At 37.0% G+C, this 24781-nt stretch overlaps 1 protein-coding gene and 1 non-coding gene across 9 annotated transcripts in view; one reads left to right on the top strand and one right to left on the bottom strand.

Annotated features, from left to right (window-relative positions):
- PDS5B (PDS5 cohesin associated factor B) overlaps positions 1-24781 on the top strand; it is a 184207-nt gene that overhangs the window by 5673 nt on the left and 153753 nt on the right. The window contains exon 2 of one of the 8 annotated variants that reach the window (XM_023519268.1): positions 21379-21437. The exons of 6 other annotated variants lie outside the window; for them this stretch is intronic. The gene's annotated coding sequence lies outside the window, so the exon portion shown is untranslated. Of the gene's footprint in view, positions 1-21266; positions 21438-24781 lie in introns of those variants that run through there. One more of the 8 variants, XM_023519269.1, reaches the window with a different exon arrangement.
- LOC111728548 lies at positions 16642-16826 on the bottom strand. Its single transcript, XR_002775806.1, has one exon. It is a non-coding gene; the product is annotated as a U2 spliceosomal RNA (small nuclear RNA).

Here is a 24781-nt window from a genome sequence, read left to right as displayed (position 1 = left end):
ATTCGAACCCGCCACCTTAGGTGTATGTGGCTGGCGCCTTAGCCACTTGAGCCATAGGCGCCTAGCCATTTTTTTTTCTTTTTTTTAAACAGGAGAAACATTTTCTTTCAAACCAATCAAAAGGAGGAATTTATTTCTAGCATCGTTTAGATCTGTTTTCTGATCATCAGTAGTACCTCTCTGTAGCTGATACTCTGCTGGAATGTCAGGCCTTAAGTGCTGAACTGTTCAGAAACCTTAAGATGTTGGTATGACTGTAGGAGTTGTGCTTCTGTTTAATCCCTATATCTTCTCTCCACTCACAGCTTTACTTTTTTTTTTTTTTTTGAGACAGTCTCACTATGTCACCCTCAGTAGAGTGCTGTGGTGCTCATAGCAACCTCAAACTCTTGGGCTTAAGCGATTCTCTTGCCTTAGCCTCCTGAGTCCAAGCTACTAGCAGTTTTTTTTGTTACAGTTGTCATTGTGGTTTAGCCGGCCTGGGCTGGATTCGAACCCCCCACTCTCAGTGTTGTGGCTGTCGTCATAACTGCTGTGCTTTGGGTGCTGAGACAACTTTAAAATTTTTTTACAAAATGAGTTTTTTTCCTTAGCAAGCTTGAGAGGTGATTGGTTTAAGACTCTTGTCTGGCTGAAGTTGTTACATACAAGATACTTGTCATCATAAAATTGTCCCTTGTTATTTTTACCTGTAGTCTAGGTCGTTGGTACTCAAACTGGGGTGATTTTAGACAGCCACCATGCTCACTCCGGCAAATCTGGCATTGTCAAGCTAGGGGTTACTGGTGGTGCTACCGGCATCTAGTGGGTAGAGGCCAGGGATACTGCTAAACATGAATAGGCCAGCCCTCTACAACAAAATATTTTGTGACTTGAAATGTCAGTAGTGCCAAGGTTGAGAAACCCTGGTCTTTGCAGAACTAGTCCAGAAAGCCTTCCTTTTCCCTCAGTTCAGCTGAATTGGCCTCCCCACCAACTTTGATGATAGCAACCAATTAATAGTAATGTTTCATATATAGTTGTCCTTTAGTATCCTTAGAGGATTGGTTCCAGGGCCCCTCTCAAGTACCAAAGTCAACCAATATACAAATCTCTTGTATAAAATGATGTGATATTCTTTGCATATAACCTACACATATTCATGTATATGCTTTTTTATCTTTAGATTTCTTGTAATACCTAATACAGTGTAAAGGCTATGTAAATAGTTGTTACACTAAATATTTTTGAAATTTGTATTATTATTATTTTTTTAAGAGACAGAATTTTGATGTGTTGCCCAGGCTGGAGTACACCACCAGTGGTGCCATTATGGCTCCTGGCAGCATTGATTGGACTCCTGGGCTCAAGTGGTTCTGCTTTAGCCTCCTCAGTAGTTTGGAAGAGTACCACCATGTACCACCATGCCTGACTAATTTAAAAAAAAATTTTGCGTGGAGATGAGGTCTTTCTGTGTTGCCCTGATTAGTCTCGATATCCTGGCCTCAAATGATCCTTGGCCTCCCAAATCCCTGAATATTTTTGATTTGTAGTTGGTTGAATCTGTAGGTTGAGAACCTGTGGATACAGAACCCTCAGATATGGAGGTCCTACTGTAGTCTTTAAATATAGCTGTTGAGTACTTTTTCCGTTCTCTCTTTTTTGTACCTTTCCTTTCACCTTTTTATTTTACTCCTTCCTTAGCCAGTCATATAACATAAGTAGGTCAAGTTTTTATAGCCCTAGTGGGAATTTGGCATTTAAGACTTACTTGAACATTGGTTGGAGCATATTTTGGCACATCATGTGATATTGATAAGTGAAGTCCCTTTCTAAGGAAGGCAGAAGAACATGGTAGTTAGCATACAGGAGGTCCTGGAAGTTGGATAAACATCAGACTTACTTATAACTCACACTTATAAATAGAAGCTATTATAGTAAGTCCCTGAATTAGAAATATCCAACTGATGTATAACTCACACTTATGAATGGAGACTATTGCAGGTAATACGTAAATATACTTGTTCCACCTTACATACAAATTCAACTTAAGAACCTATAGAACTTATCTCATTCATAACCCAGGGAGTACCTGTATAGGCTTAAGAGTCAAGAGCACTTCAGTTTTGGTCCTGTCTCCATCACTAGCTAGCTATGTCACCGTGGACAAATTACCTAATCTTAGCAAATCTCAGTTTTTTAATCTGTAAAGCAGGGATAATAGCAGATATCTCATTTCTAAAAACAGCTTTATTAAGATCGAATTCACTTACCATAATCTATTGAAAGTATATAAGTCATTGTTTTCTAATGTACTCCCAGGTTTGTATAGCCAACACCACAGGCTAATTTTAGAATATTGTCTCCTGTAAAAAAAAAAAAAAAAACCCTAAACTGATTACAAGTTAGTCCAGTCATTATGGAGATACCTCAGAAACTAAAAATAGAAGTACTGTGTGATCCAATGATCACTTCTGGGTATATATCCAAAGGAGAGGAAATAAGTATATTAAAGAGATATTTGTACTCCCGTTTATTGCAGTACTATTCACAATAGTTAAGATAGGGTATCAACCTAAATGTGTTCATCAGTGGATAAATGGGGACAAGTGAGGTGATTTATGCCTGTAATCGTAGCATTTTGGGAGCCTGAGGTGCGAGGGTCGCTTGTGCCCAGGAATTTGAGACTAGTCTGAGCAAGAGCAAAATCTCATCTATAAAAAGTAGAAAAAATTAGCTGGGTGTGATGGTGGGTGCCTGTAGTTTAGGTACTTGGGAGGCAGAGGCAAGAGGATGGCTTGAGCCCAGGAGTTTGAGGTTGCAGTGAGCTATGATGATGCCGCTGCACTTTAGCCTGGTCAGCAGAGCGAGACTCTATCTCAGGAAAAAAAAAAAAAATGAATGAGCAAAGAAAATGAGTATATACACACAATGGAATACTTGAATACTGTACACAGCCATAAAAAGAATGAAATCTGTCATTTGCAGCAACATGGATGAGCCTGGAAGATATGATGGTAAGTGAAATAACCAGGAACAGAACGATAAGTATTGCATATTCTCATGTGTAGAAGCTAAAAATGTTGATCTCCTATAACTAGAGAGTAAGACGTTGGTTACTTGAAGCTAAGAAGGGTAGTTTGGGAAAGGGATAGGGAGAGCTTGGCTAAACAATACCAGGTAGGAAGAGTAAGTTATAGCGTTCTAAAGTGTGACTACAGTTGACCCTTGAACAACTTGGGGGATTAAGTGCACCATCCCCCCCGAGCAGCAAAAAATTTATCCATAACTGTTGACTCCCCCAAGACTTACCTACTAATAACCTACTGTTGACTAGAAGCCTTACCAATAACAGTTAACATGCATTTCATATGTTATATGAACAATAAAGCAAGCTAGGGAAAAAATGTTAAGTTAACCATAAGGAAGAGAAAATACTATTCATTAAGTGAAAGTGGATCATCGTAAAGGTCTTCATCCTTGTCTTTAGGTTGAATGGGCCGAGGAAGAAGAAAAGAAGGGTTTGTCTCAGGTGGGAGGCATAAAGGGGAGGCAGGCACCCTTTATGCAACTTATGTTGAAAAAATTGTGTAAGTGGGCTGGGCATGGTGGCTCACGCCTGTAATCCTAGCCCTCTGAGAGGCCGAGGTGGATGGGTACCTTGAGCTCATGAGCAAGACTCTCTACTAAAATAGAAAAAGTGAGGCAAGAGGATCGCTTGAGCTCAAGAGTTGGAGGTTGCTGTGAGCTGTGGTGCAACAGCATTCTACCTAGGGCGACAGCTTGAGACTCTGTCTCAAAGAAAAAGAAATTTTTTTAAGTGTATCTGTGTAGTTCAGACCCCTGTTGTACAGTTAAAAAACAATTATGTTTTCAGATAGCCAGAAGAGAGTATTTTGAATGTTCCCAATATTAAGAAATAATAAATTTTTGAGGTGGCAGATGTGTTACTTACCTTGATTTGATCATAACATATTGTAGATATCAAAATACTACTATGTACCTTGTAAATATGTATAATTATGATGTGTAAATTAAAAACAAATAATAAAACCCACAAATCCACACAACTACAACAGGGACTTTAAGCTAACAAATGAAAACATTGTAATGTAATCATTTATACTCCCATATTAATCTGAAAAAAAAAAACCCCACAAATCCATTAGCTGTCATCTCTTATCACTCTTGTCTCTTTAGTTTTTGGGATAAGCTAGGCTAAATTCTTAGCTTGGTGCCAAATATGTAAATATGCACTAAAAAATTCTTATGACTTTTTGCAGGGAAATTGTGGCAAAGTTCATTTATATCATTTTAGAGAATACAAAAATGGGATAATTGTTGAATGGATGTTTGTATGTTATACTGTGCAAGAAAATTGTCTCAGTGGGCTACAGATATAAATGATGAAAGTATTTCTTCAATCAAGAGATATATATATAAATGAATATATGAATATATACAGGAAATATATGAATCTATGTAGGAGGAAAGAGGCCAGTATAATAGTAATTTTAAACCAAGGCAGAATATAGTTAATGCTTTCAGGAAGATGTAAACAAAATACTTCAAATTTTGGGTGACCAGATTCTAACATCTGTAAGGTGGGACAACATGGCCAGGGGGCGGAGTGGAAGTGGGAGTGGGGGCGGAGCGCAGTGGACAGCCCAGGGCAGGGCCTGACAACAAGGCAAACTTTGATAAGCAGTTCTCCATAATCACTTCTCAGCAATTATTTATTACAGTTTAACATTATAAAGTTAACAAAAATAATATAAAATTCATATTCTGGTGACATAGCCATATGGCGGCAGAAAACCGTATATTCTCTTCTTGTTCTCCAGCCCCTTTGTGCATTCTTTCCAAAAATTCAGGGCTTTAAAACGCTGCGGGACGCGGGACAAATTGTTGAAAAGCGGGACTGTCCCGCCAAAATCGGGACGTCTGGTCACCCTATTCAAATTGGAAATTTAATAGAAGGTGTTTAATTACGATGCTCTTGATAGTGTAGGAACCATGAAAAACTTCTTGAAGGAGGGACCATTTTGGTCAAGTGGTGGGTGATGGAAAGATGGGACTTTCTGGCTCCAAGGAAGAGTACTTGAAGAATGCTATGCTTTTTGTTGTTGCTGTTCCCTGATGCTGCTGCCAAATTACTGCCCCTGGTAATGAAGTTGGGAAACTAAATGTATTAATCTTTTAGTGACAGTTTGCTGTCTGTAAGAAAAGGATACCAATATGTGGTCTTGTAAGTCTTATGTTATCACTTTGAGTTGGTAGCTTTTTTAGTGTATTCTCTGGGTCTTGATTTCATCCCGTTTAATTGGTTTTATACCAGGTGTTCCCAGAAAGTTGCCTATAAGTGGCCATATAAAGGGGAAACAGGAAGTTGTAGCTAAATATATCTTTATTTACAAAATACTTATTACAAAATTTTACAGAGGTGACCAACATGTAGAGAATACTCTGTAAAAGTATTTTTTAAATTGTTGGGGATAACTAGATTAATCATCATGTGAGACACTTAGGAGTCATCTTGACCCCTCTGTCTCTTCTGTTTCTAACATCTAATGAGTTACCAAGTCCTGGTTACCATCAGTAAAAATACTGATGCAGTATTTTTAAAGATTCGTATTTTTTTTAATATATGCAGATATACTTCAAAAGTAAGAAAGCAAAAGAGTAAAAATATTCAGTAAAAAACCTTTCATTCTTCCTTTCCCATCTGCCTTGTTCCCAGACCTCTGCAAAAATTTAGAAATGTTATTGATTTCTTATGTATCCTTCTGAGTATTTAAAACATTTAACCATATACTAATATATTTATCTCACCTCACTTTCCTCTCCCTGTAATTTATGCTAATTTGGAAACTTTAGCTCCTCTGCCTTTTACTTTTTTTCACTGAACGATGTACCATGGAGATCTTTTTTTTTCCTTTTCTTTTTTTTTGTTAATGGAGACAGAGGATCACATTGTCACCCTAGGTAGAGTGCTATGGCATGATAGCTCACAGCAACCTTAAATTCTTGGGCTCAACCAGTTCTCATGTCTCGGCCTCCCAAGTACAATGCCCAGCTATTTTTTAGAGATGGAGTCTCTCTCTTGCTCAGGCTGTTCTCGAACTCATAAGCTCAAGCAATCCACCTGCCTCTGCCTCCTAGAGTGCTAGGATTACAAGTGTGAACTACTGTGCCCAGCTGGTATCATTCTTATTCTCTCTTCTCCCTCTACTTTTCCCCTAGCAGTTGTAGAGTGTTCATTTTTATTTGTATATCATAATTTAGCCTGTTGATAGATGGTTTCCAGTTTTAACTATTATAAATTGCCATAATGATCAACCTTGTGTGGATGTCATTTATATATACAGATGTGTCTTTGAGATAGACTTCTATAAGTGGAATTGCTCGGCCAAAGAGTGTAGTGGATATAAGTTTGCTAGGTATTGCTAAATTGTCCTTTATGGGGTTATAACAGTGAGGTACATATGAGATACTTGTTATGCATAGTCTTACCAACACTATGTATAATCATACATTTTGGATTTTTGTAATCTGTTAGGTGAAAAATGGTATCCCAGTGTAGTTTTAATTTAGTTTTCTCTTATGATTGAAACTGCTCATCATTTCATATATTCAAACAGTTTTTCTTTTCTGATAACTGTCTTTTCTTAATCTTTTCCCATTTTCCTGCCTATTTTGGGGATTCTTAGATTTGATCCTCTCTGCCATTGGTTGGTGTCCTAAAATTTTTCAGTGGCTCTTCACTACCTCTGTAATCCAAATATCTTAGCATTGGCATGGTACCTACCTACCTTGCTAGTATTTCCTTTCATTTGCTTGTAAGTTCTTTCACCTCCCGAAACAATGAACTGCTCCTCCTGGCTCCCTTTTGTTAGATGTGGTGTCTCTTTTTTTTCCATACAGTATTTCCGTGCTTATGAATACTTGTCTAGATGTTCAAAGTTCTGCTTTTCATCTTCCATTCAGCACCTAATGGAAAGGTTTTTCTAATACCTAACTCTTCTTTCAGGCAATGCATGGTGGTGCTGTCTCCCTGAAAGATCCTGTGTATATCTCTATCCTGGAAACCCTCATTATGTTATTATTTAACTACGTGTTTCCTTGCTGTAGATTGTTAGCTTCTTAAGATCATGGGATTTTAGTTATTTGGAACCTAGCAAAGTATTCGGCACATAGACAATAAGTATTTATTGAATACTTATAATTATATGTGTATATACACTAGCCATACATGTGACAACCAAATAAAGGAAAATTAGCATACTATAGAGCTCACATTGATTTAAAGTATTTGTTTTATTAAATATAATAAGATATACAGATCTTAGGTGTTGACTTTGATGGGGTATAACAGTTATACCACGTAACCAGTATTCAAAAGATGTAGAATATTTTCATCACCCCATGTTACCCTCTGTCTGTTCAGTCTCTTGAGCTCAACCACTCTTTGATTTCTACATGTAGATTAGTTTTGTTCTGACTTGTTATAGCATATGTTCTTTTGTATTTGGCCTCTTTTGTTTAACTTAAATTTTGAGATTTATCCATGGAGTTGGATGTATTAGTAATTTTTCTTTTTATTGCTGAGTAGTATTTCACTAGAAGACTGTACCAGTTTATCTTCTGGTGAAGGACATTTGGTTTGAATCTAGTTTTTGACTGTCATGAATAGGGCCTATACATAGGTCTTTGAATAGGTCTTTTTCTAACATGTTTTTCTTTCTCTTGAGTAAATACCTAGGGATGGAACTGTTAATTTATAGGCAGATATTTATTAATAACTTTATAAGAAACTTGTTTTTCGAAGTGTTTTTTTTATACTTCCACTTGAAAGTAGTATGAGAAGTTACAGTTTTATGTCCTCGTTAATACTTGGATAATCAGTTTTACAATTTTTAGCTATTTTAGTGGATGTGGAATGATTGTCTCACTAATTTTATTTTCTGATTTCCTTGATTTCTGAATACCTTCTCACATGATTATTGACAGAGTATTTTCTTTTGTGGAGTGCCACTTCAGGCTTTCTGCCTGTTTAAAAAAAATCGATCATCATTTTATTATTAATTTGTAGGAATTCTTAATATATTCTGAATACAAGTTCTTTGTCAGATTATTGTATTGAGAGTATTTTCTACCGGTTTGTAGCTTGTCTTTATCTTTTTCTTAATATATTTTGGTGTGTTGAAATATTTAATTTTGATGACATCTGGTTAACTTTTTCTTTTATGAATTGTGCTTTTTGAGTTCCAGTAAGCCTTTACCTCCTTCAAAGTCATGAAAATATTCTCCTATGTTATCTTTTAGAAGATTCATAGTCTTAATTATTAGGTATAGGACTGTGATTCATGTCGAGTTAATTTTTGTTCATGGTGTGAAGTCGGAGTTGTGCTTCATTTTAAAGAATAACCTTTATCCAGTTTCAGCGTCATTGTTTGAAGAAAAAACACAACACTTCTTTTTTCTGCACTGAATTGCCTTTTGTATTTGTCCACATTTATTTGAATCTTATATGTACAGATCTATTTCTGGACTCTGTATTATGTTTCATTGATCTAGTTCTGTGTAAGTGTCATATTGTCTTGTTTACTGTGGCAGTATAGTAAGTCTTAAAATTAGATAATGTGAAACTTTTCTTTTTTGGATTATCCAGTTCCTTTGTGTTCCCATGTTAAGTTTTAAAATCATTTTCTAAATTTCTATAAGTAAAGCTTTTTGGCATTTTTTTCATAGGAATTGTGTTGATTTATAGACTGATGTAGGGAGAATTGACCTCTTTACAATATTGAATTTGATAGCTTCAGATAGGGTTCCTAGTGATCACTGCCTCCTGGTATTTGTACCTTTTTATAGTCACCTTGCATATTGTATTGAGGTTGGGTGGTATGGCAAGAGTGGTGGTATGTGTGATGATTAATTTTAGGTGTCCACATGACTGTGTTAAGGAATACCTGAAGAATTGGTAAAACATTACTTCTGGGTGTGTTCTTTAAGATGTTTCCAGAGTAGATTGGCCTGTGAGTCAGTGGACTGAGTTTCCTCTCTTGGAGCTGGTATACTTTCCTTTCCCTGCCCTTAAGCATCAAAAATCCAGGCTGTCTGGCCTTGGGACTCTAGTGCTGAACACTTTCCCCACTTCTGCCAAATCCTGGAGCTCCACATTCTTAGACTTTTGGCCTTGGACTGAGAATTGCACTGTTGGCTTTTCTGGTTCTGAGACTTGGACTGAGCCTTGTTCTGGGCATCCTATGAGCATCTTTGCAGACAGCCTGTTATGGTTATCTCAGCTTCTGTAATTGAGTGTACCAGTACCCTAATTCAGGCGTCCTCAAACTACGGCCCGCGGGCCACATGCAGCCGACTTGTCCCGGGGCCCATAGTCTGGCCCTCCAATGGTCTGAGGGACAGTGAACTGGCCTCTTGTTTAAAAAGTTTGAGGACCCCTGCTAATAGATCCCCTCTTAATATTTTTCTGTCTCTCTCTCATTCTGTCTCTTTGGAGAGCCCTGACTGATACAGTATGTTACTTCTAAAATTGGGTTATAAAGACACTATGGCTTGTTGTTGTCTTTGTGTTGGTCTCTTTCTTTCTCTGTCATCATTTAGTCTGGGGAAAGCCAGCTGACAATGTTGTGGAGATGCCCGTTGTTAAATCTGTGAAGAATCTGAGCTTTTACTCTTCTTGGAAGCTAACAAGTAGTTACCTTACCATAATTTCATAGTCTCTTGATAGAGGACATGAGACTAGTGGGTCAGAATTGAAGGACAGATTATTGTCATAGCAGTAGAGGTAGCTATATTATCAGCATTTTTGTGCTAAAGCCTTGAGCTCTAGTTCATGCTGAGTAATGCGAGAAGGGCCAGAGGACACCTGCACATGCAGGGGGTCGCATTGCAGGAGAGAAACACTAAATATAGGGAACCCTGGTATTTTTTAATGGGCAGTAAGTACACTTTGCTTTGGAGGAGACCTTGTCTTCTGCCTGTTCATTACTGTATATAGACATCCTTGGAAAGGTGTAGGGCGCTGGCTGCATATGCCAGAGGTGGCGGGTTCAAACCTAGCCCCGGCCAAAAAACTGCAAACAAACAAACAATGAATGTTAGTTAGAATGTTGGTCACAAGATGTGCAGAAATGCAAGAGAAATACTGTCTTCCAACATCCACTTCACATAGAACTGAAGCTTTCTGCAAATAGCCTTGAGTGAACTTGGAAGCAGATCCTCCAGTCTTCCCTTGACTGTAGACCCAGTTACATAATAGGATTTTGCTTTTTGACTGCAATCTCATAAAACTCTAAGCCACACCCACCAGCCTTGTTGCTTCTAGATTCTTGATCCTTAGAAACTGTGTGAAATAACGAATATTTTGACCTGCTAAATTTTGGGGTAGTTTATTACACAGTAATAGATTACTAATATAGTTATCTACTACTTTTATTTAGATCATCTTTATTAGGTTTTAGTAATGTAATATAAGCATATATTTAAATATATGTAGCATACATGCAAAATCTCTACAGTAGATAATAAAATATGTTTTTGTATATATTGCTAGAACATCAAATTATATAATTGATGTTCTAGTAATATATTCACATATATAAATACAATATGTATATAAAGTAATATTTTCATTTTCACTGAAAAGATATTGCATGTTAAAGTCTGAGGATTTTGCTTTTTGATGCTATTACAAATGAAATTTTTAAAATTTCATTTTTTAGTTTTTCCGTGCTAATATATAGAAATGTAATAGTTTTGTTTTCTGTTCTCATCCTTGTATCTTTAAATTTTCACAGTTCTAGTAGTCTTATTGTAGATTTCTTAGGATTTTCTTTACAAAAACAATCATATCATCTCTGAATAAGATAGTTTTATTCCTTCTTTTACCACCTAAAAGTCTTTTATTTCTTTTTCTTACATTGTTGCACCATATGGGATCGTCAATACAATGCTGAAGAGCAATGGTAAGGCCAGGTGCTATGGCATGCTCATTATTGCTTAGCTAACTCATGAGGTTAGAAGATCACTTGTGCCTGGAGAGGGAGACTCCCTTCTCTTTAAAAAATAAAAAAAGAAGAAAGAAGACTTACAAAAGTGGAAAGATAATTTCAGTGTTACATAAAATATTTTTTTTTTTAGCGGTGAGAATGAACATCTTGTTTGTTCGTGAAATTAGGGGGAAGACAGTCTTTCATCCTTAAGTAGTGTGTTAGCAGTGGAATGTTTTTGAGTTAAGAAAAAAAAAAATCAGATGGAGGATGTTTCCTTCCATTTCCATTTTACTGAGATTTTTATTTCATTTTATTTTTATTTTTTTGTTGTTGCCCTAGGTTAGAGTGCTTTATCATCAGCTTAGCTCATAGAAACCTCAAACTTCTGGGTTCAAGTGATTCTCCTGCCTCAACCTCTCTAGTAGCTGAGACTACATGTACCAGTACCCATCATAACCCTCACCTAATTTTTCCATTTTTAGTAGAGGCGGAGTCTCACTCTTGCTCAGGCTGGTCTTGAACTTCTGAGCTCAAGCAGTCCTCACCTCAGCCTCCCAAAGTGCTACAATTACAGGTGTGAGCACTGTGCCAGGCCAGAGATTTTTATTTTTAAATTATGAATGGGTGTTGAATTTTGTCTGGTGCCTCCTCTTTCGGTATTTATAGAGATGGTTATGTTTTTTAATATTTCATTGTAAATCCTCCTTAAAAAGTTGACTTTTTAAGCTGTACTGCTTTGTGTTTGTTACAGTGGTTGCTCTGTGCATTACAGCATTTACTGTTAACTTTCACAGTTTATTTAATAATATCATTATGCCTCTTGATGTAAAATAAAAGGACCTCACAAAGTATAATTGCATTTAACCTTTGTGCTATTGGTGTGTTATGTTTTGCTTCATTGTAATGCTGTTTTTGCTTTAAATAGTTGCCTTTTAAACAATTTAAGAAAAAAGGGGAAAAAAGTCTTTTGGAAGGCAGCTACACTCATCACCTATACCACCAATGCTGCTCTAACCATTTGATTATCACTGCATATTTATCATTTCAGGTTTTCTTCATTTGTTTGTGTGTTTCAGCTAAATGTTTGATCTAATGTCTTTTCTCTTCAGCTATAGAGCTTCCTTTAATGTTGCATAATATACAAGTCTAGTGATAGTCTCAGGTTTCATTTATTTGAATGTCTCTATTTTGCTCTTACTTTTCAGGGATATTTTTGCTAGATACAGAATTCTGGGTTTGTAGTCATTTTTTGTCATTTTATTCTTTTTTGGTCTCCATTGTTTCTTTAATTTACAGAAATTTGAAGTGTAGTTTTAACTTAGTTTTTGTATTTGCAGTTTGCTGAGCTTATTTGATCTGTAAGTTGATATTTTTCATAAAATTGGGGACATTTTAGCCATTACTTAAAGAGATGTTTTTCCTCCTCTTTCTTCACTCTCTCCCTCACTTTCTTCCTCCTTCCTTTTTCCTTCTTTACTTCAATTCTAATTGTTCATGTTATTCTGCTTAAAATTGCAATATATATCTGTGAGTCTATTCATTTTTTCTCTCAGTTTTTCAGATTAAATTTCTACTGCTCTGTCTTTAAGGTACTAACTTTTTAAGAATATTGTTTCTAATATGTAGTTAAGCCCATTTTTAAATAATATACTTTTCAATTCTGTTATTTCATTTAAAAATTTTTCCATTCATCTGCTGCTCACATTTCTCATTGTGACCGCATTAAGTCTTTGAGTATGTTCATAACAGCTGCTTTAAAGTCATTGTTAGTTCTCTCAACTGTATTATTTAATAATGGTCTTTTTCTTTTGAGTGTTCCACCCCTACTCCTTGACAGTGGGTCACATTTTTCCTGCTTCATTTTATGAGTAATAAGTTTTAATTATTGAGTGGACTTTGCAGATAATAATATATCATCTCTCTAACTTTTCTTATGTTGATGAGTGTATTAAATTAGTACCTGATCATCTTGAATTTGTGAATCTTGGTTTTTTGTTTTAACATAGGTCTGAGATGCTTACTAAGCCCTTCTCACTTGACCAAACACTAAGCTCATGTCTCCTCTGCAGTGTGCAACAGCTGAAATTGCTGAGTTCTTTGAGCTTTTCAGTTGTTTTCCTCTGGCCTCTTCGGAATCCTCCCTGAGCATATGAAGTTCAGGGGTCAGTGAAGAATTGAAGAAGTTCGTGTTAGTTTTGAGGCTTCCTTCCCTGCTGTGATTCTCCCTTTTCCTGAATTTCCCCTCTGGATTTCCAACCACTTTGTAGCCATGAACTCCAAAGAAAAGACACTTTCTGCTGGAGTTCTAGGTGACCTAGGCTGCTGCAAACTGAGAATGCCCTGAGGCGAAATGCTGTATATATCTCCTACCCCTGTATTTCCTTTCTTTTAGTAGTTAAATCTCCACTTTATACCTGCTGTTGGGTGCTTTTCTGTTTTCAAATCATTCTTAAAAGTGTTTTTTCCAGAGTTTATAGTTATTATCTTGCAGAGGGTTAGTTTTATGACTTGGGTGAATACTACTCCATAGTGATCAGAATTGTTCGTGGAATATTTTTCATTAAGTTTAATATATACCCTGTTTTAGAATAAGATAGAAATTCACCACTGCTTCAGCTACATCCATTTGATCTGAACATGTAGTTATTTAGTGCAGTGGTTCTCAATCTGTGGGTTGTGACCCCTTTGTAACAATGAAAATACATTGCGGCATTAGGAAGGTTGAGAACCACAGATTTAGTGGAAAACCAAGAGAGACAGACAAATTTCTACAGTTGTTTCTTTTTCTCTTTATTAACAAGTAACTTGGTAGACAGCAGTAGGACACATGGTACTGGAGAATATTGGAAGAAAATGTATTTTTCAATTAGTATTTCTACTCTGAGGAAAAAGTACTAACATATAAATGTTTCAACTGCTTCTGTCTCAAATTGATAGGGCCGTTACATCTATAAGTTGTTAACTAGGACCAACTGAACAGAGAGCTCTTCAGAATTATTCTAAATTTATTTATGGCTCTGACTTTAGCTAAACAGGTTTTAAAAAGGGAATGTTGAAGGGGAAACTAGATGAGTTCGTTTTAGAGACGGCACATTCATTTTCTGATAGATTTATTCTTTTGCGCTGCTAGCACAAGCATAAGGGTAACATTAATGTAGTCAAATGTATTATGGTGTTGATTTTTACTAGCTCTTTTGAATTTGGACAGTGTCCGTTTTGTTTTAGTGTAACTGTAAGAAGGTACTTACAGTTATTCCTACAATTTCTTTAGGAAGTAAATGCATTCCAAATGTAATATTTTTAAGTTAAATCCTTTTTTTTTTATTTTTTGAGACAGAGCCTCAAGCTGTCCACCTGTGTAGAGTGCTATGGCATCACAGCTCACAGCAACCTCCAACTCCTGGGCTCAAGCGAGTCTCCTGCCTCAGCCTCCCAAGTGGCTGGGACCACAGGTGCCCACCACAATGCCCGGCTATTTTTTGGTTGCAGCCATCATTGTTGTTTGGCAGGCCCAGGCTGTATTCGAACCCACCACCTTAGGTGTATGTGGCTGGTGCCTTAGCCACTTGAGGCACAGGCGCCAAGCCATTTAAATCCTTAAATATTTTTGTTGAAGGAAAGCAAGGTACATTATAACCACAAAATGCGATTATTTAACTTTTTCCTCTTCAGTTAAGGAGTTATATATGAGGCAGACAAGAGATAGGTGTACAAAGTCAGGTCTTTCCTCCATAGTTTAACCCTAAATTACATTTCCATCTTTCTTAGTTAGGGTTTGATTAGAGAAGTAACATTATTAGAGTATGTAAGGGATTTATTGCAGTGACTGATTTTTGCTGACTGTAGGATCTGATAATACACTCCTGAGTCTGGTGCTAGACTTGAAGTTGGTAGGACCAGCAGTTGGGAAGGGAAGATAGACATGAAAATGGGAGAGAACATGTTTAATGCTTACACTGAAATCTGCAAAGATGATTTGGAAGTCATGGAAATGAGCTGACCCATAAGCCCAAATTTGAGCCTGTGCACAAACCTGACCTTGGGAATGAGATCTCATTAAGAGCTTGAGAAACTGTGGGCCTATTTGTGACACTATGCCACCCAAGGTGAGCCAAGAAAAGATCCACCTTCACGAGGGTCCATGTGACAACTCCAATGGTGCCTGAACTTTGTAAACAAAAACATGATTGATATTTTACTTTTGTTTTCTAAGTTTCATGGAAATTTCTGAGGACAACTCTAACCCCCAACCATGTAAGGAATGGAATTTGGAGAAAGATAGATGCAGCCTAGCTAAGTTCATATAGTACAAAAGCATCATAGTCCACCCCTTGTCACTGTGGCTTCTATACTCACTTCTTTTAATTGTATTTAACTTGAAAACAAAGGCAGTTGCAAAATTGTACTTTGGCGGTGCATAAATCTGCTAACGTATAAATCCTTTCCTTAAAAGAGGATGCAAAGTTCTTTAATCCATTTTTGGATTAGTTTTTCTTATACCTAAGTCACATTTTATACTTAATATCCTTGTAATTTAAATACTGTACTGAGATACGAGGTTAGCTACTACTAGATGGTTGTAGGAAGGAAGATAAAGTAAATTGATTAACATATACATAATTTTTAATACCAAAATAAGGGAAGTAGTTATTAAGAGTTCTTCTATAGCTAGTTACATTCTAGTTATCTAGAATTACCTTCTTTTACTATCATTCCACATTTTCTCTGTCTTTAGCAAGCAATTCAGCTGGTTGTGGTTTCTCATCTGGTGAGGTGACCCAAACTTTCATTCTTTAATTCTGAACCATTTATAGTCCTGATTGGATTATTTCTGCTGACTTTAATCATAGTCCATGGAAATATTAAGTGGCATTTGAGAGGAACTCTTGCATTCCAGACATACTTAGCTCCCATGTGTGGTAGCAACCCAGTTTCCCCTTGATAGTAAGATCAGTTACCCCATTCAGTTCTGTAACCCTCTTCCTTGTTAGTTGATTCATTGGCATGAAGAGCCCAGAGTGGCTGGTGGCAGTCTCAACTTAAGAGTTTAATGGAGCCATTGCTTCAATCCTTGGTGGAAACATTTGTCCCTTGGTAATGAAGATCTCTAGATTATCAGAACCTAAAATTGTGATGATGGGAAGCAAAAAGAAAGAAAAAAGATGAAAGAAATAAGAACAAGTTTATATGCTAATGGGAATAATCTAATAGAGGAAAATGTTGATGAAGGCAGGACAGAGATGATAGAGTTGTTGTAACAATATCCTTGAGTTGGAAAAGGTTGGCTTTAACTAGTACAAGGATTAGCTTTACTTAGGAACGCTGAGAATTTCCTTCTAACAGGAGGAGATGGCAGAGTTATACGGGCATAGAGGCATGTAGGCTGGTAGATGAAGTGGTGTGTTATATATTAGTGAATTAGGTCATCAATGAAGAGTGAGAATGAGTTTATACAAATCAGTATAGGTACATTTTACAATACTTGGAAAGTTAGTAAGTGTACCCAATACATAGACATTTGTTTACATTAAAAGAAGCATAAACCCATCTAGGAAAGTGTATTATAAACTAACTGACAAATGGCTATTAATAATTGAGTTCTAATTCTCAGGCTGATACTTCTTTTTTTTTTTTTTTTGCTTCCCTGAGGGGGTACACTGAAAGTACTACAATACCAGGTTGAGGCGTGGAGTGGACAGAGCAAGTTCCTATTCCAACTCCCTGTTTCAAAAATTCACTTAAGGTATTGTCCTCAGGTAGAGGATATGTCACATATTGAACTGATAAGAATAGACACTACACTTGGTCTTAGCCAAAAGGCTGAGAAGTGATTGATAAACATATTTTGGTTTTTTGTTGTTGTTTGTTTGCGTAAAGGAGGAAACACATACATAAGGTCTGACAATTGAGTTCCTGAATTCAGCCTAGAAAAAGTGTTACGCCATTGCTAAGTATCACTACAGTCACCTTTGAGGCCATCCTCCTAGGAAGCTGCACCTGTGCTGGCATTTAGTTCATCCTTTGAAGGCATTTTGGAATTCTTTTTCTGGAATAACCATCAGAGCTGCCCTCATGGACGGCACACAAAAACATTCAACAACAGGAGCAGTGCCTGTGGCTCAAAGGAGTAGGGCACCGGCCCCATATGCCAGAGGTGGCAGGTTGAAACCCAGCCCTGGCCAAAAAAAAAACAAAACAAAAAACATTCAACAACAGTAACAAATGTCACTCAGCAAGCCATCAGTACAGGTTGACATGAACATAGCTGTAAGGCACTGCCAGATTGATTGTACAGTACTGGCAATATAAGCACATGGTGGCAAGTTTGAGAATTTGTCAGTCCTTGTACAACAACAGCTCTGATGGTCATTACAGAAAAAGAGCTCCAAAATTGCTTTGAAGGATGGACTAGTCACTGGCTTGGGTGCATAGCTTCCCGAGGGGAATATTTCAAAGGTGACTACGGTGTTATTCAGCAATGAGAAATTTAGCACTTTTTCTAGGATGAGTTTGCAGAGTTAATTGTTAGAGTTCATATACTACTTTGAGCTTTCACAAATAATTTTTTTTTGGCGGTGGGGGAGGGACAATTTTGCTATATTGCTCTGGTAGTGTCATAGTTGCTCACAACAACCTCGAACTCCTGGGCTCAAGCCATCCTGCTGCTTCAGCCTCCCTGATAGCTGGAACTATAGGCACAGGTCATCATGCCCGGATAATTTTTCTAGTTTTTAAGAGATGAAGAGTGAGTAGAGGGTTCTCTTATTTTGGTTGTTCTTGAGGTTGTGGCCTTCCAGAGTGCTAGGATTATAGGCATGAGCCACTGGGCCCAGCCACAGGTCAATTTTAAATAATGTCAAATAGTGATGATACTTTATTTTTCAGAAAGTAGTAGTACTGCACGTCATGTCTACTCTGAAACTGGAAATTATATAAAGTAGTGATGAGGAGAGTGTGGAGTTAGACTGCCTATCTCTAAATTCTTGCCATTATTCATGTGTTTCAATTAGCTATTGCTCTACACCTACCCCTTTCCCTAATTCAGTGGCTTGAAACAATAAGTATGTATTATTATTTATGAATTTCTGGATCAGATTGATGGATCTGATCTTCTGGGCTAGATTTGGCTAATTTTAGCTGAGCTGATTTCATCTAGGATCATTCATATGTTTGTGGTCACCTGGTAGGTTGGAGGCTGGCTTCTCTAAGATAGCTTCTTAGATTTCTGGTGATTGGCTGGTTTTCTGCTGGAAGGTGGAGGGTGATTAGGCACTTGTATCTCATCATTCATCAGGCTACCTGGGCTTGTTCATGTGGTGGCAAGATTCCAAGACGGAGTAGGAATGTGCAAGATCTCTTGAGATCTCTCCTTGGAACTGGCACATTACTTCTGTTGGTCAAGGCAGGTCTTGAGGCCAGACAAAATTAAAGATGTGGGGAAATTGGTTTTGCATCTTGAGGGGAGGAGCTGCCGTGTCACATTGCAAAGGGTATGGATTCAAGGAAGTGTGGAGAGTTGGTCATTTTTATAATAATTTTGCCATACAACATGATCTTGTACAAGTCTCTTCATCTTGGTGAATCTGTTTCTCTTAGGAGAGTAGTTTCTAAAAGATGATTTTGAAGGTTAGATAAAATAACCTTTGTAAAGTGCTTGTGGTGGTGTCTTGACGTATTCCAGTAAGAGCTCAGTAAATGTTAGCAATAATAATAATTGCATAGTTCTTTCATATTCATGACTAAATCCTCATAAGAATCCTATAGTGTCATTATTTCCTTAAAAGTGTAGGTGACAGAGGAATCACTTAAGTTACCAGTGTGCCAGTGTTGGTGGTAGACCCAGCATTTGAACTAAGTTTGGGTGCTTGCTTGTTTTAAAAATCTAATTCTTTGTTTGGTCAGCCAGTATAGTGGTTAAAAATGTGGACCCTGGAACTTAGATTGACTGTGTTTGAGTCTTGGCCTTCTTCTTACTAAGTTATTCATTCAGCCTTGGGCTGATTACTTAACCTCTGTGTGCTTCATTTACTAGGAAAGATTGCTTTACAGAGTTTGGTGGTGAGGATGAGATGAAGTGATATGTGTTAACTGTAGGGAGCTGTGAGGCCAGGTGCTCAATGTGTTCTTCCTTTTCTTTATCTTATTATTACCATGCTGCCTGTAATCCAAACCTTTAAAAACCTTTCTTATTGAAACGTTTAAATGAGGCTGAAATTATTACTCTTTTCTTCATAGAACTATCTAACATTTTCATTAAGTAATATTAACCCTTATGGTTCCCTAATATAATATGTCAATTGATTACATAAGGGGGACTTCAATTGGGAGGAAACTATCCCACAATATTTTGTCTTTTTTGTTTTTCTGTCTCCTTTCCAAGCTTTTCATGTATAATATCATTCATTTCCATGGGTTCCATTCTATGTAGGTTACTCCAAAATCAGTATCTGAAGTTTAACCTTGCTTTTGGTTTTCAATCATTGGTTTTTTTTTTCCAATTAGTCATAAAATTTATATTTTCTGTTATTTCAAATGTTTCTGTTCCACTTTATGCTTTGTTGCCTCTTGTTTAGTCCAGGTCCTTTTCTCTTTATGCTTTTGGTTTAGTCCAGATCATTTTTTTCTTAGGTTAGTAGCTTCCTAATGCTATTCCAGTCCTCTTACCTTCTTCTACTCTGTTCTCTAAGAACTGTTGAAACAATTTCTGTAGAAGATGCTTGATCATTTTACTCCCTCGGTTAAAACTTTTTTTTTTTTTAACTTCCCATTGCCTGTATGTAAGGAAAAATAAATTCGAGCATTCAAGGTTCTTCTTCTTTTTTTTGAGACAGTTTCAACTAGGTTGCCCTCAGTAGAGTGCTGTGGCGTCACAGCAACCTCATACTCTTGGGATTAAGTGATTCTCTTGCCTCAGCCTCCCAAGTAGTTGGGATTATAGGCGCCCTCCACCACACCTGGCTATTTTTTGTTGCAGTTGTTGTTGTTTTAGCTGGCCTGGGCTGTATTCAAACCTGCAGGCCTGGATGTATGGCTGGCGCTGTAACCACTGTGCTGCGGGCACTGAGCTGCATTCAAGGTTCTTTTTTTTTTTTTTAAGAGACAGAGTCTCACTTTGTCGCCTTGGTAGAGTGCTGTGGCGTCACCTCCAGCTCCTGGGCTTAGGCAATTCTCTTGCCTCAGTCTCCCAAGTAGCTGGGACTACAGGTGCCCATCACAAAGACTGGCTATTTTTTTGTTGCAGTTTGGCCAGGGCCGGGTTCAAACCCGCCACCCTTGGTATATGGGGCAGGCACCCTACTCTTTGAGCCACAGGCACCGCCCCCACATTCAAGGTTCTTGATATATTTGTCTCTGCTTTCCTCTTCAGCAGAATGTTTAGTTAATTTTCAATAGAATTTCTGAGGTCTGGCTGTATGAAACTATTGAAGACTGTCATATTCTTTTGCATTTCTGTGCACTTACATGCACTTTTAATTTCATTTGAAGTCTTATACCTAGGTTTGTTAGGTTGGCAGACTTTCAGACTGTGCATCTTTTTAAGAATTGAACTGGTATAATTTCTCAGGGAGTTTTTCTTTTTTTAACTCCAGTGCGCATACTTTCAGATTCCTGGAATCTTTGCCTGCTCTGATATATGTTTATATTACAGCATTCATCACCTTGGTTGGCTATTTTATTTATTTAGACAGAGTCTCACTCTTTTGCACCAGACTAGAATGCCATGACATCATCCTGGGCAGCTTCAAACTCCTGAGCTCAAGTGGTCCTTTTACGTCAGTCTTCGAAGCAGCTGGAACTACAGTCTCCTGCCACAATGGCTGGCTTATTTTTCTTTTCTTTTCTTTCTTTCTTTCTTTTTTTAAATAGTAGAGATGGGGTCTCACTCTTGTTCAGGCTGGTCTCCAATTTCTGAGTTCAAAGGATCCTCCTGCCTTGTCTCCCAGAGTGTTAGGGCGTGAGCCACTGCACCTGGCCTATCATGTTGGTTTTTAAAAACAACTTTTATTTAGACAAAATTCATATACCATGCAAATCATGAATAATAAGGTATACAGCTCAGTGGTTTAGTATATTCACAGAGTTGTGCATTCATCACTGCAGTCAATTTTAGAATGTTTCTATTACTCTAGAAAGAAAGTCTACATCTCTTAACCAACACCTCATGCTATAGTTTGAATAGTCCCCCAAAGTTCATGTGTTGGAAACTTGATCTCAAATGCAGCAATGCTGGGAGGTGGGGCCTAGGGAGAGGTGGTGTTTCACTAGCAGAGTGAGTGGATTAATGCTGTTACTGAGGGAGTGGGTTTGTTATAAAAGGAGGTTCAGCCCCCCCCTTTTCTTTCTTTTTTCCACATGTGATGCCTTCCACCATGTTATGATGCAGCAAGAAGGCCTTCACCACATGCTGGCCCCTCAGTCTTGGACTTTCCAGCCTCCATAATCGTGAGCCATATACATTTTTGTTCATTATAAATTACCCAAAATGTGATATTCCGTTACAACAAGACAAAACAGACTAAGACACTTTCTTATACCCCTGCCCTAGGTAGCCACTAATCTCTTTTCTGTCTATAGATTTGTCTATCCTGCACATTTCATATTAATGGAATCATATATTTGGCCCTTTGTAACTACTGTCTTTGATTTAGTGTAGTTTTATAGATCCATATTTTATATATATCAGTACTTTTCATTAGCAAATAATAATTATATAGATACACTACGGTTTGCTTATCCATTCACCAGTTGATGGTCATTTGGGTTATTCCCACTTTTTAGCTGTTATGGATAATGCTGTTTTGAGCATTTGCTTATAGAGTTTATGTGTGGATATATGTTTTTCTTTCTCTTGAGTGTATACCTAGGAGTGGAATTGCTGGATCCTATGGTAATTCCATGTTTAACCTTCTGAGGAAATGGCGGTCTGTTTTCCAAAGCTAGATCACCATCTTATATTTCCTTTGGCAGCATATGCGTCTTACTGTTTCTTTATATCCGTGTCCACACTTGTTGTTGTTTGTCATTTTGATAATAGCTGTCCTGGGAGATGGGAACTGGTATTCCTTTGTGGTTTTTATTAGCATTTCCCGATAGTTACCAACCTTGCATTAATAGGATAAACTCAGCTTGGGCATGATATAGCTGCACTAGCCACATGTGGCCATTTATATTAATCAAAATGAAGTTACATTAAAAACCTAGTTTCTCACTTATACCATCCACATTTCAGCTGCTACTTGTGTTTACCATTATTGTATTGGAAAGTACAAATTATATGATATAATGTTTATCGAGAGTGATGGCTCACACCTTTAATCTTAGCACTCTGGGAGACTGAGGTGGGTGGATTACTTGAGCTCAGGAGTTCAAGACCAACCTGAGCAAGGAAGGATAAAACCTCACCTCTACTAAAAATAGAAAAGTTAGCTGGGCATTGTGGTGGGTGCCTGTAGCCCCCAGCTGTTCAGGAGGTTGAGAGAATAGGATAGCTTGAACCCAGGCTACTGGGAGTCTGAGACAAGAGAATTGTTTGAGCTCAGGCATTTAAAGTTGTTATGAGCTATGATGATAGGGCAGTCTTATGCAGGGCAACAGAGTTGAGACTCTGTTTCAAAACAAACAAACAAACAAAAAATTTGTATTGTGGTAAGTTTCCTTTAAAGGTATAGTTATCTTTAAAAAATTCTTTGCTAGAGTTATGTGGCCAAATGTATGTTTGTGAGTTTTCATGTCAAAGTTATTCTTGTTTCATAGAAAGAGAAGGGAAATAATTCTTTTTATTTCTGTTTTGTGAAATAATATAAGATGGAGCCATGTTGTTCTTCAGAGATTTAGAACAGCTCAGGCTTGATTTGTCCTTGTAGGAAGATTTTAAGCTACTCAGAATGGTTTTTTAAAAAAATTATTACTGGTCTATTCATGTGATGATTTCTTGAGTAAGTTTCTGTTATTTAGGTTTTTTAGGATATTGTATCACCTGAGATAGGAGATTTGTGGGTATAAAGGAGGAATCATCAAATTATGGCCAATAGGCTACCTGCCTCTTATAAATAAAATTTTAAATAAAATTTGGAATATATCCATAGCTATTCATAATGTCTGATTGCATTTAAATGCAGAAATGAACAGTTAAGGCAGAAGGTATGGGCCCTAAGCCAGAAACATCTGCTGTCTGGTCCTTTTAGAAAAAGTTTGCCAGTCCTGGTTTACAAAGTATTCTTTATCATTTTTTTTAATACATTCCTATTATTCTCTGTAGTTACATCCCTTTTTTTATTCCTAATGTTGTTTTTTTGGTCTATTCTTTGTCAGCCCCTGAGATTTGCTAGTTTTTGCTTATTTAGATATATTCTTCTATTTCATTGACTAATTTCTGCTCTTTCTTTTAATAATTGTCATTCACTAATCTTTGAGCTGATTGTCCAAAGCTCTAAATTTTCCTTGTTATACCACTTTCCTTAATTCCTAGAAGTTTTATATGTATTATTTTCTTTATTAACTGAGCAATATGTCTTTTTGTTTTTAACTAACTACGTTTTAGGAATATGTGGTGGATGAGGTTTGTATTGTGAATTTGTTGACATATGCATTATATACCAAGTTGTCATCAGATTTTGTAAAAGTTATTATGTATGCTCAAGAAAATTGTGTATGGGTGCAGAATTCTATAAATGACCAACAAAGCAAACTTATTAATTATCTTATTTAAATTTTCTATATTTTCACTAGTTTTTCTAATAGATACTCCATTAGTAGTGGAACAGATATATAAGTTCTTGTACTCTACAGGTGGTTGTGTGTGTTGGTTTTTCCCTTTGGATCTATCATTTTTGCTGTATTTTCATGTTACTTAATAGTTCACATAAATTAAAATTATGGCTTGGCGCGGTGGCTTGCGCCTGTAATCCTAGCACTCTGGGAGGCAGAGGCACAGGTGGGTGGATTGCCCTGTGACGGGTTTGAGACCTGCCTGAGTAAGAGTGAGACCTTGTCTCTAAAAATAGCTGGGAATTGTGGCAGGCGCCTGTAGTTCCAGCTACTTGGGAGGCTGAGGCAAGAGAATTGCTTAAGCCCAAAAGTTGGAGGTTGCTATGAGCTGTGATGCTGTGGCATTCTACTGAAGGTGACAAAGGTGAGACTCTGTCTCAAAATAATAAATACATTAAAAAATTACTGTCCTGGTGATTTGAATCTTTTAACAATTTTATGAGGCCTTTCCTGTGTTTTATAATCTTTCATGTTTTAAAATTTAGTCTGATAAGAATTTTTTTGTTAGTTTCTGTTTTCATTTTGCCCTACCTTTCTTTACTTTTTTTTTTTTTAAGTTATTTTTATTTTTCTGCAATCCACTTCTTTTTTCTTTCTGTTAGGGAAATTATAGTTTCTTCTTTTTAAAAAAATTGTTACTCTTGAAGTTTTACCTCGCATACTTAATTTCTTAGCCCTTTTTAAAATTGACACAGAAGCCCCTCTACTAATCTGATCAACACACACCTCCCAACTTCTTTGTTGATGTTGCCCGCATTTTAGTTCTCCCTTTTATTTCCCAGATTAGACTTGTTATTGTGTGTATTTTTTGCTTCTATGTTTAGTTTAAAATAATTTTCTCTTAATAAATTTCAAAGTTCTCTAGATCCTCCTGTATCTCTTAATTCTCTTCTAAATTTGTCATCTGTTTGTCTCTTGAACCTGTTTTTTCAAATTAGTAATTTTTATGTTTCTTTAGCCATGTTTAAGATTTTGAAGTCAGTGGTTACTTTTTATTAAAGTAGTTAACAAAATTCTCC

This window comes from Otolemur garnettii, unplaced genomic scaffold, assembly GCF_000181295.1.
Source record: "Otolemur garnettii isolate 467f Iridium unplaced genomic scaffold, OtoGar3 scaffold00167, whole genome shotgun sequence".
In the NCBI taxonomy this organism is placed as follows: Eukaryota; Metazoa; Chordata; class Mammalia; order Primates; family Galagidae; genus Otolemur; species Otolemur garnettii.
This window is presented reverse-complemented; position numbering and strand designations above follow the sequence as displayed.